General features: G+C 38.1%; 1 protein-coding gene across 6 annotated transcripts in view; it reads right to left on the bottom strand.

The window, feature by feature from the left end:
• The window catches only part of STK33 (serine/threonine kinase 33), a 150,818-nt gene that overhangs the window by 127,332 nt on the left and 7,586 nt on the right, over nt 1–15,900 (bottom strand). For 3 of the 6 annotated variants that reach the window (XM_081063332.1, XM_081063333.1, XM_081063334.1), the window contains exon 1: nt 14,683–14,829. The exons of 1 other annotated variant lie outside the window; for it this stretch is intronic. The gene's annotated coding sequence lies outside the window, so the exon portion shown is untranslated. Of the gene's footprint in view, nt 1–14,682; nt 14,830–15,900 lie in introns of those variants that run through there. 2 more of the 6 variants (XM_081063335.1, XM_081063336.1) reach the window with 1 other exon arrangement.

The raw sequence follows: 15,900 nt of genomic DNA, 5'->3' as shown, positions 1-15,900 counted from the left end.
AATGCTGTATTTTACATCCCCATGACTGCTTTTATAACTGGCAATTTCTACATCTTAATCCCTCTCCCTTTTTCACCCTTCCCTCAAACCCCCTTCCATATGGCAACCATTAATTTGTTCTCTGTATCTATGAGTATTTCTGCTTTGTTTGTTCATTTGTTTTGTTTTTTTAGATTCCACATGTAAGTGAAATCATGTGGTATTTGTCTTTCTATGTCTAACTTTTTAAAAAGATTTTTATTAAAATACAGCTAACAGACAAATTAGTTTCAGGTGTACACAACAGTTACTCAATATTTATTTACGTAAAGAAGTGATCTCCATGATAAGTCCAGCAACCATCTGACATCATACTACACTATCAAAATATCGTTGACTATATTCCTTATGCTGTACATTACATCCCCATGACTTACTTGTTTCATACCTGGAAATTTGAACCACTTATTCCCCTTCACCTTTCCCTCCTTTTTAATTTTCAATTACATTTGACATTCAATATTATTTTATATTAATTTCAGGTGTACAATATAGTGAGTTAGACAGTTATATAATTTAAGAAGTGATCCCCCTGACTAGTCTAGTACCCACCTGGCACTATACACAGTTATTACCATATTATTGACTATATTCCCTATGCTTTACTGTACAACCCCATGACTACTTTTTAACAACCAATCTGTACTTCTTAATCCCTTTCCCTTTTTCACCCACCTTCCCAACACCCCTCCTACCAGGCAACCATCAAAACATCCTCTGTATCTGTTTTGTTTGTTTACTTTGTTCTTTAGATTCCACATATAAGTGAAATCACATTGCATCTGTCTTTCTCTGTCTGACACACTCCACTCAGCACAATATCCTCCAGGTCCATGCATGCTGCACAGATGGCAAGAACCCATTCCCTTCCCTGGCCGAGCAATAGTCCATTGTACATATGTACCACCTCCTCTTTATCCATTCATCCACTGACAGGCACCCAGGCTGCCTCCACATCTTGGCCATTGTAAAACATGCTGCAATTAATATGGATGCACATGTCCCCTAGAAGTAGCATTTAGGGTTTCTTTGGATAAATACCCTGAAGTGGGATTACTGGGTCCTTCTTTGTCTCTTGTTATAACCTTTCTTTTAAAGTCTATTTTGTCTGATATAAAAAGAAAAAAGCTTTTTTGTTTGTTTCCATCCCTTTTCCCCATCCCTTTACTTTCAGTCTGTGTGAGTCTTTTGATCTAAAGTGAGTCTTTTGTAGGCAGCATATGTAAGGGTTTTGTTTTCTTATCCATTCAGCCATCCTATCTTTTGACTAGAGCATTTAATCCATTTATATTAAAAGTAATTGTTGATAGACATGTAGCTATTGCCATTTTATTCACATTTTAATCTTTCTTTTTTTCATATTAAAGAAGTCACTCTAAGATTTCTTGTAATACTGGTTTGGTGGGGATAAACCCCTTTAGCTTTTTCTTGTCTGGGAAACTTTATCTGTCCTTTGATTCTAAATGATAGCTTTGCTGGGTATAGTAATCTTGTTGTAGGTCCTTGCTTTTCATCACTTTAAATTCCTGCCAGTCCCTTCTGGCCTGCAGTTTCTGGTGAGAAATCAGTTGATAATCTTATGGGAGTTCTCTTGCAGGTAACTAACTGCTTTTCTCTTGCTGCTTTTCACATTCTTTGTCTTTAACCTTTAGCAATTTAATTATGATATGTCTTGGTGTGGGCCTCTTTGAGTTCACCTTGTTTGGGACTCCCTGTGCTTTCCAAGTTTGTATGTTTATTTCCTTTACCAAGTTAGGGAAGTTTTCCATCATTTTCTTTAAATAGGTTTACAATTCCTTGCTGTCTCTCTTCTTCTGGTATCCCTATGATGCGAATGTTGGTATGCTAGATGTTGTCCCAGAGGCCCCTTAAACTATCCTCATTTGGGGGAGGGTTCTTTTTTCTTTTTTGCTGCTCAGTTTCAGTGTTTTCTGCTAATCACTGATTCGATCATCTGCTTCATCTAATCTACTATTGATTCCCTGTAATGTATTCTTCATTTCAGTTACTATATTCTTTATTTCTGACTGGTTCTTTTTCTATGTTTTCTATCTCCAGTTTTATGTTTTCTATCTCTTTGTTGAAGTTCTCTCTGAGTTAACTGAGCATCCTTATAACCAGTGTTGGAAAGTCTGAGTCTGGTAGATAGCTTGTCTCCATTTTGTTCTTTTTCTGGAGCTTTGTTCTATTCTTTTATTTGGGACATGTTTCTTTTTCTTCCCATTTTGGCTGCCTGTCTGTGCTTGTTTCTGTGTGTTACGTAGGGTTGCTATGTCTCCCAGTCTTAGTAGAGTGGCCTTATGCAGTAGGTGTGTTGTGGGACCAATAGTGCAGTCTCCCTGGTCACCTGAGCTAGGTGCTCCAGGTATTTCCCTTGTGTGAGTTCTGTGTGCCATCCTGTTGTAGTTGAGCTTTGATTGCTGTTTCTACATCAATGGGAGCAACTGACCCTCAGGTTGATTGGTTGTTGAGGACTGGCCATAACTACAGTGGAGGAGTTATTGTGCTGGGGCTGACTATACAGAGCAGGATTCACTTTATCAGGGCTCTGGTGCCTACCTAAGTCTGCCTTTTGGGTATGTCATCCTTGGAAGTGACCTGGTGATGCTTTGGTTCAGCTCAGTCTGAAGCTGGCCACTAGGCGTGCCAACTTCAGGGCCTTCTGGGAGGGGCTCCACTGCAGGCCAAATCCAGATGCAGTCTGTGCCCTGCCTGGGGCCTGTGGCATGAGCCACAAAGCAATCTGCAGATGACTGCCACTCATGCTGAGCTTGGAGGTACCTCGAGAGGCCAGACCATGAACTGAGGCCAGCTATCACCACTGCCAGGCTTAGTGCTACTCAGCAAGAGGTACAGGACACATCATATCCAGATGCTTGTTTGGGTTTTGTGAATCTTTGAGAGAATTTTGGAAAATCTGCACCATGAGCGAAGGCAGGCTGTTTGTACAGAAAAACCACTGGAAGTAGCTTGTGTGGATCTGAAAGTGGGGTGTGGCGGGGTCTCATGGAATCACCAGAGTGGCATATACAAACACTGTTAGCCAGGTTCACAGAGACTCAGATATGATACATGCCTGCGTCTATACGCCAGGAGCAAGGAGGGCTCAACAAAGAAAGAATGGCTTCTGCCAGTTCCTCTGTCCGAGATGAAGCTGCCCCTCCAGCCCTCTCTCTGGAGCCAGACAACTCATTTCCTCCCCATGTCTCTGGAGCTTTTCAAGCTGTTACCCCAGTGCTGGAGCTCAAAGTGAGTGAGTCCATCAGCAAGTGAGTCCATGCACAGGCCCCTTACGAAGAGTGCTTGGACGGCAGCTGCCCTCTAACTCACTCGGCAAGAGTCTCCCTTGGTTTTCACAGCCAGAAATTATAAGGACTGCAGCTCCTGGCACTGAAACCCTGGGCTGGGGAGCCTAGTGTGGAGTTGGGACCCTTCACTCCTCAAGGAGGGACCTCTGCAGCTGAGATATCCCTCCCGATTTTAAATGTTCACCTGTGGGTATGAGACCAGCCCGTTACACATCTCCGCCCCCCCTACCAGTCTTGAGGTGGCTTCTTCTGTATGTCTTTGGTTGTAGGGCTTCAGTTCAGCTGGACTTCAGGCAATTCTCAATGATGGTTGTTCTGCAGTTTTAATGTAATTTTGATATGGTTGTGAGAGGAAGTGAGCACAGCATTTACCTACTCCGCCATCTTGACTGAATCCTCAGAAACATGATTTTTTTAATGTCATAAGATATTTGTTCTATAACAGTATAAAATCCAGAAGTTTTTCATCAAGATAAAAAATCAAAACACATGTCCAATTAATCTGAGCCTCCAACCCACTTAAAGGTTAGTCATGTTACATCTATGACCATTTCTCTACACTGTATCTCCAATATCTCTTACCTGGCTTACTTTACCAGCCTCCAATTAACTAATCTCTTTATCTCTAGCCCTCTCCAGTATATTCTGCAAACTTCAGCCAAAATTATTTTTCTAAAATGCGTATAGTTATGCTATTCCCCTAGCAAAGCCCTTCAATCACTCCCTGTTACCTTGAGTTAAAGTCTAGATTCAATGTGGTTTTCACAGCCAGAAGATCAACATGATATGTGTGATATAGTTTCTATTTTCATCCTTATCTACTTCCCCAACCTCAAACTATAGGCTCCTGTCATCATTCTTTCAGTTCCTATGTCTCTCAGGTTCAAACATTTGCAAATGTTATTTCTTCTGCTTGAAACACCATGCCCCTGAATAATTTATCCTATTCTTCAGTCTTAATTTAGATGCCACTTCATCCAAAAACACATCTCCTAGCCTTCAAGTCTGGATTAGGTGCCTTTCTTGCAAGTCAAGCAGTACCACGTACTTCCTCTTTCATAGCACCTTGCTCAACTGCCTATTTACTTGTCCATATTTCCCCATAGACTGTAAACTGTATGAAGGTAGAGACTACATCTTTCTTTTACCCTAGTGCTCACCAAAATGCCTGCCACATGGTAGGTGTTTTGTTAAATATCTGTTGACTAAATAATATAACAAATAGGGCTTCATAAACAACATGAATATTTCATAAACAACATTAAGTATAAGGATTTTTTTAAAACTAAAGTAAACCAAGTAAATAAAATACTAATAAATCCAGAAGTTGAAAGCCTTAGGAATACGCTCACTATGACACAAAATCTCATCATTATGACTGCCCTGTGATCAGGTCAGAATCCTCAAAATAGACTTCTCTGAAAAATACGTAAAATGTTTCCAGTAATACAGAGGCAAGAAACATGAGCAACAATATATCTCCTGCTAAGCCTCTGGGAGCCAAAAAAAAAAAATTCTATCATAGGAGATGTTTTAAAAATATAAAATACATGCTTCAAATCTCCTAGCCAACTATAAATTCTACCACACTGAACTGAAAAATCAATACCTGAAATTCATGTAGCCTAAACAACATTGACAAGTACAAAAAAATTAATAAATATTCCATCTTACAACTACCACAATTTTCAAATCTCTTATTTTCCCTACCCCCATACACAAAGAAAGTTTCTCCATCCTCCACACTCTGCAGCACTTTATACATAGCTCTGGGATTACTTTTATCACACTCTAATATATTACTTAGGTACCTCTCTGCCACCAGGCTTCACAGTTATTTGGGAAAAGGAGAAAAAGAAAGAAGAGAAGGGAAGAGAAAGGAAAAAGCAATCAATCAATTTATACAAGTAAGCCAAAACATAGCAATTGAAGTGGTAGAGAACTCTCACAGATCTAAGTAAAAGAAGCGTGAAAGAAGTTAAATTGCTGAAAGTTAACATTCAGATAATTCAGTAAGCTTTTTTTAAGTTAATATGAGTTATAATAGAAATAATGACTACTCAGTCTCATCCCTTTGGCACTCTACAAATAAGCCTACAAAGTAAGGAGCTTCATGTAGAGTTCTTTATATATCCTGTGTAGAAGCACAGAGGCAATAAAAAAATAAAAATAAAAATAAACCAGAGGGGACAGAAATGGGATGAGAGAAAAAAAAAAAGCCATCTCATGACCCAGCTAGGTATCTAAAAAGCCACAATAATTCAAATACTTCAAAAATAGGTTGTCTATGGTCAATATTACTAATAATAATTTGAGAAAGATGAATGTTTTACAATCAAGGGGTGAAATGAAGAAAAATGTTTATATTTTCAACCGAATTTCTATGTCTTATTTTCACTTAGCAACATGACTCTAAAATGTTCAGACATAAAGTGATAAATTCATTTGTTCAGTATTTGTAATCAGATATGCAAATATTTGAAAAATCATTATTTCGACATTAAATATCACCATTTACATGCACAGTATTCAGGCTGCAGTGAGAAGAAAAGACGACCCAACGGAAGATTTGTTTTTGGCAAAGTCAGAGAATCTGTTCATTCTCCAAGACTACCAAGGATTTACCTTCTCCCCAGTGAACGTAAGGACATTCCTCATATTCTCCAATACCAACAATATAGCTGTGCAAGAGTTCATAGAAGAGAGATGTAATCCGACATAACCACATATGTTTTGGCTCCGTAAATGAAAAGTATTAAAGAATCCTAAAAGTCCTACAAAACTTGTACCTTTCTCACCAGGGAAATTCTCCCAGCATGATGACTTTTATTTTCCAAAATGCCAAATCAAAACTTGAATAGCACCCATACTGAGCTTAGGCTCATCCCACAAAACAGACTTCTCCAACGCCTTACTTACCACTTCAGAAGAAAGTCTGTTCTGAAAGAGAACCATCTGTCCCTAGAGGATGAGCCCATTCCAAAAAGAAGATATGCAACTTCCCCTATTTTATTAATTTATTGGCCATGATAACTTGCATCAATTTAAAGGCATTTCATCCACAACGAGCAAACTGAAAGCTAAATGCACTAAATCTTCTTTCATGGGACTTATAAGTATTTTTTGAACTCTTAATGGTTTGCACTTAATGCTTTATTTTAAAATCAGATTTAACCATTTCATAAAACCAGTAGTTCTTAAGGAAGATGGATTTCATTTTACCTCTCTGTATATTACACCAGGTCAGAATTGCAATGAATTGTGATGCCATTTGAAACCACTAATACTGCACTCAACAATCCAATTAGTAAGCGAGTCTGAAAACACAATTTTCCAAAATGACTATAGTGCTCCCACTTCCTATTCTTAAATACATAAGACACTAATTGAATGTCCATATTATTTTATTTATAGATCTTTCTCAAATAATCTCACAATAATACCACCAGTTTTTAATTCTTGTTACCACAAAGGCTCTTTGTTGGCTCTATTTTGAAGACTTAACAGAGCTGTATTTTTTTAAATCAATTTGATAAATGTCAAAATAAGAAATATTTTCTTATGAGACTCAGAGGTCTCTAAAGCATATGATATTTTGTGAGAGTAGGAACAGAGGACAAAACTATGAGAGCATAATAACTCAATTATACAAAATAAATGTATATGTATAAGTATATATTTACAAGTGGTATATATCCACTTTGTGAAGCACCTACAAAAAATTTAATGTCAGGAAGTTTTCACCCACCACATCACAGCCTTCCATGCTATGGTAGATTCAGGAATATAAAATCAATCATATAAATCACTAAAGCAAAACCTAGAATGGAGAAGTAACCATATTATGGTATCAGAAATGGGGAGGCAACAACAGAATCCAGGAACTGGAAAGAACAACATAGGACATCAGAAGATCTGACGTATGCTGACATGGACAGTGTTAAAAGTTTTCCAATGACAGGGGGCCCGTTCTTTTATTTTCCCCAAAAAGCTCATTCTATTGGACACCTATGATAACATGTTTCTCCTCATATTGAGCCAAAATTATTTCCCAATAAGTCTTCCTATGGGTCATACCTAGTCTGTCCTTCTTACAGGGACTATACCTAGACCCTCTTTAATAGGACTCAGTCTTCTAGATAGAAAGAAAATGAGTACCATGTTTCCCCGAAAATAAGACCTAGCTGGACCATCAGCTCTAATGTGTCTTTTGGAGCAAAAATTAATATAAGACCTGGTATTATATTATATTATATTATATTATATTATATTATATTATATTATATTATACCTGGTCTTATATTATAGTAAAATAAGACCTGGTCTTACATTAATTTTTGCTCCAAAAGATGCATTAGAACTGATGGCCCCGCTAGGTCTTGTTTTCGGGGGAACATGGTATGTGTCCCCTTGGTCCTGTTTCCTAGAGGCTAGCCCTCTTTTCTACATCTCCAATGCCCTCGACTGTTCTTCACATCATTTAAAGGAAGACTCTTCACCATCCCAAGCTCTTCACTCTCCTCTGGGTGAAATTCAATTTGCCAATATCTCTACTGAAAAACTACATCTAAAACTAAAAGTTATACTCCACAAATTATTAGCAACAGTTATTCATTAGGAAACAGATCTTTGGGAAAGAGTCAAACCAAAGAACCTTCTGCTTCCTAGGGAGCAAGTCTTAGCACATATTATGGAAATGGCTAAATAGACAAAAAATATAAATCAATACTATCCAAAGGAAGTGTGAGAAAAATGGAGGGAGGGTAGTGAAAAATAGATAGTGTCATCAAGCTATTTGTTCTGAAAAAATTAACCACTCTATATACTAGTCCACAACCTAAATTATCTGAGATACTAGTAATGCAAATACAATGACAAAAACTTTCTAAATCTGCAATAAACATAGGTACATATAGAGAGAGTAGTCACAGTCTTTTATATATAAAAAAATTCCTTTTAATCTCATCTAAAGAAGCAAATGAAATCAAAATACTAGATGTAATTAAGACTGTTTAGTTTGCCTGGAGATTTTACCATTCAGACATGTTAAGCATTCTATGAATGAAACATTTGATACAATTAAGGAAAACCTATTCAAAAATTAATCTGTAAAACAGAAATAATATGGGGCTAAGGAATGGCTTATTAATAACTCATTCAATTCTGCATATAATAAATACAGCTATTACAATTTCAGTTCACTAGTGGCTGAGCTCAAAAAACTAAAATGCTACCATTCCATCTGCCTCAAGACTCCAGCTCTCATCAACAGACTCTCTACCTGCTATATTTGTTAAATCCCAGAATTATTTTAGGCTTCAAGGAATTTATATGAGAAAAACAAAGCTACTAGTATGAGGTAGGGCTGGAACTCCAGACCAAATTCTGGCCCCTTATCTACTATACTTGAACAACCCTTCAAGTATTTGAAAACAGCTGCAGACCTTCCCTTCTCTCTTCCCACCCCATAACCAATCTTCTTTTCAAGGCTAGTTCTTCAAAGACTTATAATGGGGAGGATCTCAGAACCAAACCCTACATAAATGACCTCCAGAAATTCAGCCATGTTCTTTTGTCTGAAGGGCCAGCTTAGACTGTGTCTTGAGGGGATAAGTACCTGGATATGTGGAGAATCGATGCCACCAACAAGCCTCAGACTCCTGAGCTGCAGGCCATTACTCAACCCCTCAGTTACTCTGAATAAGGCAAAGCAAGGGAGACCTGAGAGAGACAGACCTGGAGCAGAGCCAGTGAGTTAGTGGCTATGGGAGGTCAAAAGAGAGGCTGTAACCAAGCCAACATCAGAAGCACCAGAGGACAGGACCTCTAGTTTAGGGGCCTTCCACATATACCTGGCCCTTCTCCAATAGCTCTCTCTCCACTAGGTCTCAGCCAACATGATGGGTAGGTCTTTCCTAAGTCCTACCCATCTAAATGCTGGGGCAAACAGGAAATAGACCCTCCCAGAGAAAGTACAGAGCCACACAGGGAGCTCTCCATGAGCTGTAATCTCCAAGTAGACAGGCAAGTAACCAAGAATGATATCCAAGTGGCAGGATGGTGTATGAAGAGAATCAGGAAGGCAAAAGCCCCAAAGAGCAGATGCTTGGAGAAAACTCTAAAGACAAAAGACAAAGAAAAGGATTTTTTAAAGCTAGGCTTAGAATAAGAATAAAGCCAAGAGAGACGTTAATTCTTAACTACAAATTACACTTCTGTTTCTCCATCAAAACTGACCTCAAATCTCAGCCCCGCATAACAGGCTCTTCATACACTGGACACCACTATCCTGTCCAGTCATTGTCTCTGATTATTCCCCTGGATATCAACTATCTTAAAGTCCTACACCCTTTCCCACCTCCAGGCCTTTGGGCCTGCTATTCATTCTGCCTCAGATTCCTTTCCCCTTTGCTCACCGTTCCTTGACTCACCCCAGCAGACTCGGGCGTGCTCTCCCTCCATAGCACCAATCTGTGTCTATGACAGCACCTCCCATAGGATATTACAATCACTTGGTTTTGCTTCCCTCACAAGAGACCATGACCTCGGAAAGACTCTATCTTTGTATTTCAAGAACCCAGCATACGATCTGGCTCCTAACTCAGTGAATGAATCAAATGAAGCAAGTGAGGACGAGTGAAGTGATGAGAAGGTGCCAGACTGTGTGTCTGTATGTCTGTCACCTCTCCTCCACTGACTTATGAAACATACAGAGAATAGTGTCTGGAATACAGTAAGTGATCAATAAACACTAATTAAATAAATCAAGTAAATAAACATGAAAAGAGTACTGATGGATTCAACAACGTGTTATGGTCATGAATAGGAAAGTCCCTTCCAACTCTAAGATTCTATGGAGTTTTTAAAAAACTGTATTAGTACAAATTTATAGAAGTTTCCCAGAAAATTTGGAAAAGAAAGAAAGGAAACTAGCATTACTGAGGGGCTACAAGTTTGTTAGGCACTTTACACGTGACATTTTATTTGTTGTTCATAATAGTCTTAGGAAATTGGGACTACAGCCCCGTGTTCTAGATAAAGAAATGAAAGAGATGCAGAGCCAAAATTTGAACTCAGGTGAGCCTGACCCCAATCCTAGGCTTTCCCACACCACACACTTCAACCTCTGGGAGGAACACAAGACCCCCTTCCCTATTATTCCGTTCCAGAAGGAAAAGTTCTGATACCAGCCAAGGCTCCATGAGAGGTACAAAGAGATGAAAACCTTTATCAGCACACCCTTTTCCTTGTGAAAAGGTTCACCTGACTCTTCCTGTTCCTCCCAGGAGGCTGGAAGGAAATTTTAAGGCCTCTCCTTTGCTCTTCCCTTTCCCCAGAAGGTCAAGTGGCAGTCAGGTTATGATATAGAGAAAAGATGGCAGGGAGGCTGCCACAGGGGTCTACTTAGAGACCTTAAGTTAGGTTAGAAAGGGAAGCAGCTCTGAAGCTTACATTCCCTACAAGCCAATTCATCAAGTTATAAGTCTGCACAAAAATTTGGAGCTAAAGTCCTAGATTGCAATACAGATATCCCTTTGCCTGGAATGTCCTCTAGTGCCATCTAATTGAGGTGACAAGGAATCAGCTAAATTTCGTTTCCCCAAAACACGACTCTCAAGTTGATTCAAACAATTAAAGTGAAGTGCACAAGAAATGGTGCTGGGACAATTAGATATCCACCTACCTCACAAATATACAAAAATTAACTCAAAATGGGGGGCCACTGGATGGTTCAGTTGGTTAGAGTGTGAGCTCTTAACAACAGGGTTGCTGGTTCGATTCCCACACGGGCCAGTGAGCTGCGCCCTCCACAACTAGATTAAAGACAACGAGCTGCCGCTGAGCTTCCGGAAGGGGCGGCTGGATGGCTCAGTTGGTTAGAGTGCCAGCTCTCAACAACAAGGTTGCCAGTTCAATTCCCGCATGGGATGGTGGGCTGTGCCCCCTGCAACTAAGATTGAAAATGGTGACTGGACTTAGAGCTGAGCTGCGCCCTCCACAACTAGATTGAAGGACAATGACTTGACTTGGAGCTGATGGGCCCTGGAGAAACACATTGTTCCCCAATTTAAAAAAAAATAACTCAAAATGGATTAAAGACCTAAATGTAAGAGCTGAAACTATAAAACTCTCAGAAGAAAACATACAGATAAATCCTCCTGACCTTGAATTGGGCAATAGGTTTTTAGATATGACATCTAAAACCAGGCAACTGTAGAAAAAAATAGATATAAAATTTAAAACTTTTGTTCCTCAAAGGACACTACCAAGAAAGTAAAAAGACAATCTGCAGAATGGGGGAAAATATTTGCAAATCATATATCTGATAAAGAACTCTTATAACTCAAAAATAAAAAGACAATCCAAGTAAAAATAACACAGGCTTTAAATAGATATTTCTCCAAAGAAGAGATACAAATAGCCAATAAACACATGAAAAGATGTTCAGCATCATCAGCCATCAGAGAAATGTAAATCAAAACTATAATGAGGTACCACTACACATTTACTAGGATGGCTATCATCAAAAAAAAACAATAAACAAGGTTGTTGAAGAGGTAGAAAAATGAGAACTCTCATACATTGCTGTTGAGAATCTTAAATGCAGCCAGTCTGGAAAACAATTCGGCAGTCTTCAAAACGTTAAACATAGAGCTAAACGTGACCAGCAATTCTACTCCTAGGTATGCACTCAAGAGAAATGAAAACATATGTTCACACACAAAACTTGTACACAAATATTTACAGCAGCATTAGTCATAATAGCCAAAAAAGGAAACAACCCAAATGGTCATCTACTGATAAATGAATAAACAAAATGTGGCATAGCCATACCATGGAATTTTATGATATTTGATCATAAAAAGGAATGAAGTACTGATATATGCTAAAACAGAAATGATTCTTGAAAACATCATGCTAAGTAAATAAAGCCAAATGCAAAAGGCCCCATATTGTATGATTCTATTTCTATGAAATGTCCATAATACCACAGGCAAATCCATACAGAGAGAAAGTAGATTAGTGCTTGCCAGAGGCTGGGGGAGGGAAGAACGGGAAGCGACTCTTAATGGATGTGGGATTTCTTTTCTGGGGTGATGAAGCATTCTGGAATTAGATAGCAGTAATTGTTACAAAACCTGTGATATGCTAAAATTTTAATTACATACTTTAAAAGTGTGCATTTTATGATATGTTAATTATGTTTCAATTTAAAAAGTGAGGTGCAACTATAAAAAGGAGCTAAGCATACACATGTACCAAACAAGATATGACAGAAAAGTAATTAAGTTAACTTGCAAATCACTACTGGACAGTGGTGTTTACTTTCCTAATAACAAATATGAAAATCATTGAATTTTATTGCCATAAACTGAACACCAACATAAAAAAGATTGAGAGGAAAAATTAATTTGATTTCCATGAAAAACGTTCAAGGATAAATATTTGCTTTCTTCCCACTATCTCAGCTAGTTGGAAGCTGAGCTCCTGAGAGCAGATACAAGAGCTTCTCTGCTAGATTTGCTAACGGCAAACAGACTTTAAAGAATTCAAGTAAAAAAATCTGAACCTCCCATCCAAGTACTAACCAGGCCCGCATTAGAAACCTATGTAAATTTACTAACAAATGTCACCCCAATAAACTTTAATAAAAAAGAAAAAAAAAAAAAGAACCTGAGCCTCAGACCCGCTGCCTTTGGTAAATGGTAAGTGGATTCTCTCCCGGCAAGCTGTCACTGCGGATGAGCAATCCACCTTGATAACAAAGTCACAGGACAGAACTTTGAATTACCAGCATCTCAACCTTAAAGGCTGGATGAACATTTTCTATAAGGCTTTTCTCAGATTCCCTAAATGAATATGTGTGAATCCAAACGACCAGTTTTTCCAAATAAGCACAACTCACCTTAATAATATTGAATCACAAGCAAACTTTGTACACATACAATATAAAAGTGAAAATACAACGTAATATTCTAGAACTATGCCTGGAACATTTCAAGCACCCAATAAATATTTGTTGAATGAACGTTTATGATGGTTAATAATGTTTACTAAATAATTAAGATAAAAAATAAGGCAAATGTTAACAGTATTTCCAAATCAACTCATCTTCATCAATAGAACATTTTGGTTTTTCTTTTGTTTTATTCCTAATGTAATACCATATCCTCACTGATACTCAAACTAGCAAATCAATGGTTATTAAGAAAGATATTAATAATTAGTCCATTATAAGTAGGAAGGATATTCTGATTAATTATAAAAGTTACTGCCCCCCAACTCATAAATCTTTCTGAAATAAAACAACTTCAATAAAAATGCCAGAATTTGTGAAGTGATTAGTTTCTCAAGCACCCTACAATTTATTTTAGTTCATAAACTAAGAAAAGATATGTTAATGCAGTTAAACAATAAGTTGTCTACTCTCCACATTCTGGAACACTAAGACGGATTTGCCTCACTGATCCATGTTGGAGCTCAATAGAAGGGAAATTCTTTCTGAAGCACATCTTAAAGCATACTAATTTACTATCGCCAAGAAGGTCAGCAATTAATTTTACATTTTCCTTCTCTTAAGCCTCTTTTAAAAACAGGAAAATTATTTCTCAGTATCGAGCAACTACGGGTGTTTGAAATATTAGGATCATCAGATGAATAAAAGATGTAGAAAGCATCTTCAAAGATCACATCTCCCCTTTCAGGAGACTTCTAAAAGTCTCTAACGACAAGATTCTACAAGTTCACAATGTGAGGCAGACAATTTCAGAAGTCTTCCTAAATCTCTCTCACAGCAGTGTAAGCTCTTTCTATCTTCAAAGAGAGACCAAGATGACATGTGAGTATCACGCTTTGTGTCATCATCTTTTAGGTTTTTTTATTGGCAATCACGCTACTCAGCTCTCTTTTACTTTCATTAACTCTTCCTTGATTTACTGACATCACAAAATAACATTTTTAAAGGAAATACACTTACTTGGCCTCTGCATGGAAAGGACTTTCTAAGCATAAAAGCAATGAATCAAAAAGAAAAAGATTAATAGGCAGACAACATAAAATTATTTTAAATTCTATAAATCAAAAGCTATCATAAATTAAATGAAAAGGCAATTGTGGGGGAAATGCCCCCATATGACAAGCAAGGGTTAATATCCTCACTCTATCAAGAGTTCACACAAATGGGTAACTGGCCACGACAGTGCACCCCCCCACATTCCCCACCCCTTCCCTACAATAAATTGCAAGGTTCTTATAGAAAAAGAGGTTACAGCTTCTTTTCTCCCAGCTTTCAGGATCCCTCTTGCCTCTTCGGCCTTGGTTCTCTGCTTCCTACCTGGTTGCCCTCTTTCCTCCAAGTCCTGTTAGACTGAAGATTCAGACACACAGCCTGGTCTCGATTTCAGATTTCCCCCAAGACCCAGCTGCTGAACACTGCTTTCTACATTGCTCTGTAGCCTACAGGCAAGTTACAACTCGCCCCAGGCTCCAAGGATACTTTATTCAACTAATTCCAGCCAAAGGCCAGCATACTGGCTCCTGCCTGGGCTGGGAGGGGCAGGAATCAGACAAACAATTGATAAGAAAAATCTGAGACTCCAATATAAAAACTATCATAGACTTTATGCAGGTAATTCACAGAAAAGAAATCTCTAATAGCTAACAACAAGATGTTTTAATGCTTAAACACAATAATGAAAGATGTGTTAAAGAGGAACGATTTTTACTCTGATATTAACAAATTGGTTTTTAATTAATGCTAACACAGGCGTCATAAAACTGATGGAGAAGAGTAAATGGGTATAATCTTTCTGAAGGCGGCAATATGTTTCAAGAGCATTCACAATGAGCCTGTCGGCCCTTTGACTGTAATCTCATTTTTAGGAAGTGATCTTCAGTCATCAAAAATCTAGTCAAAAGATTTAAGTATGAAGACATTCATCTCTACATATTTTTACTTGAAATATAAATATCCAACAATACATAAACTGCAAATAAATTACGGTTCATCCACAATGTGGATTATTATGGAGCCAATAAAAATAACAGTAAGAGCTGACCGTTCTATAGTACTAAGCACCATATACACTGTTCTAAGCAATTAATATCTATAAATTCATTTACTCGTCACAATAACAGGAATGGAACCTGTGAGCTAGGTAGGTGCTAGTACGGTATCATCTCCATTTTACAGCGGAGGAATCTGCGGCACAGAGAAGTTAAGTGATTGGCACTGGGCTGGACTCACATGCCCTTATCTGAAAATCTAAAACCCAAAAGCTCTGAAATCCTAGTGTTCTCATAAACTTGTGGCAAACTCATTTGATGGCAAAACCTGACCTGAATTGATGTGAAACTGTGCCTTGTAGAATGAAGTCATCTTACTAAAGAAAAATTAATGTTTTGGATTAGAGGTTGCTGCCCTATACCCACTAGAGTGACACATCGTATATACACCACATTATCTTTGTATAATCTGAAAAATTCTGAAATTTAAAACACAACTAGCCCCAGGGGTTTCAGATCAAGAACTGCGGCAGAACTGAAATTCAAA

This window comes from Rhinolophus hipposideros, assembly GCF_964194185.1.
Source record: "Rhinolophus hipposideros genome assembly, chromosome: 10".
NCBI lineage: Eukaryota > Metazoa > Chordata > Mammalia > Chiroptera > Rhinolophidae > Rhinolophus > Rhinolophus hipposideros.
Note: the sequence above shows the minus strand (reverse complement) of the source record. Positions and strands in the feature narration are given on the sequence as shown.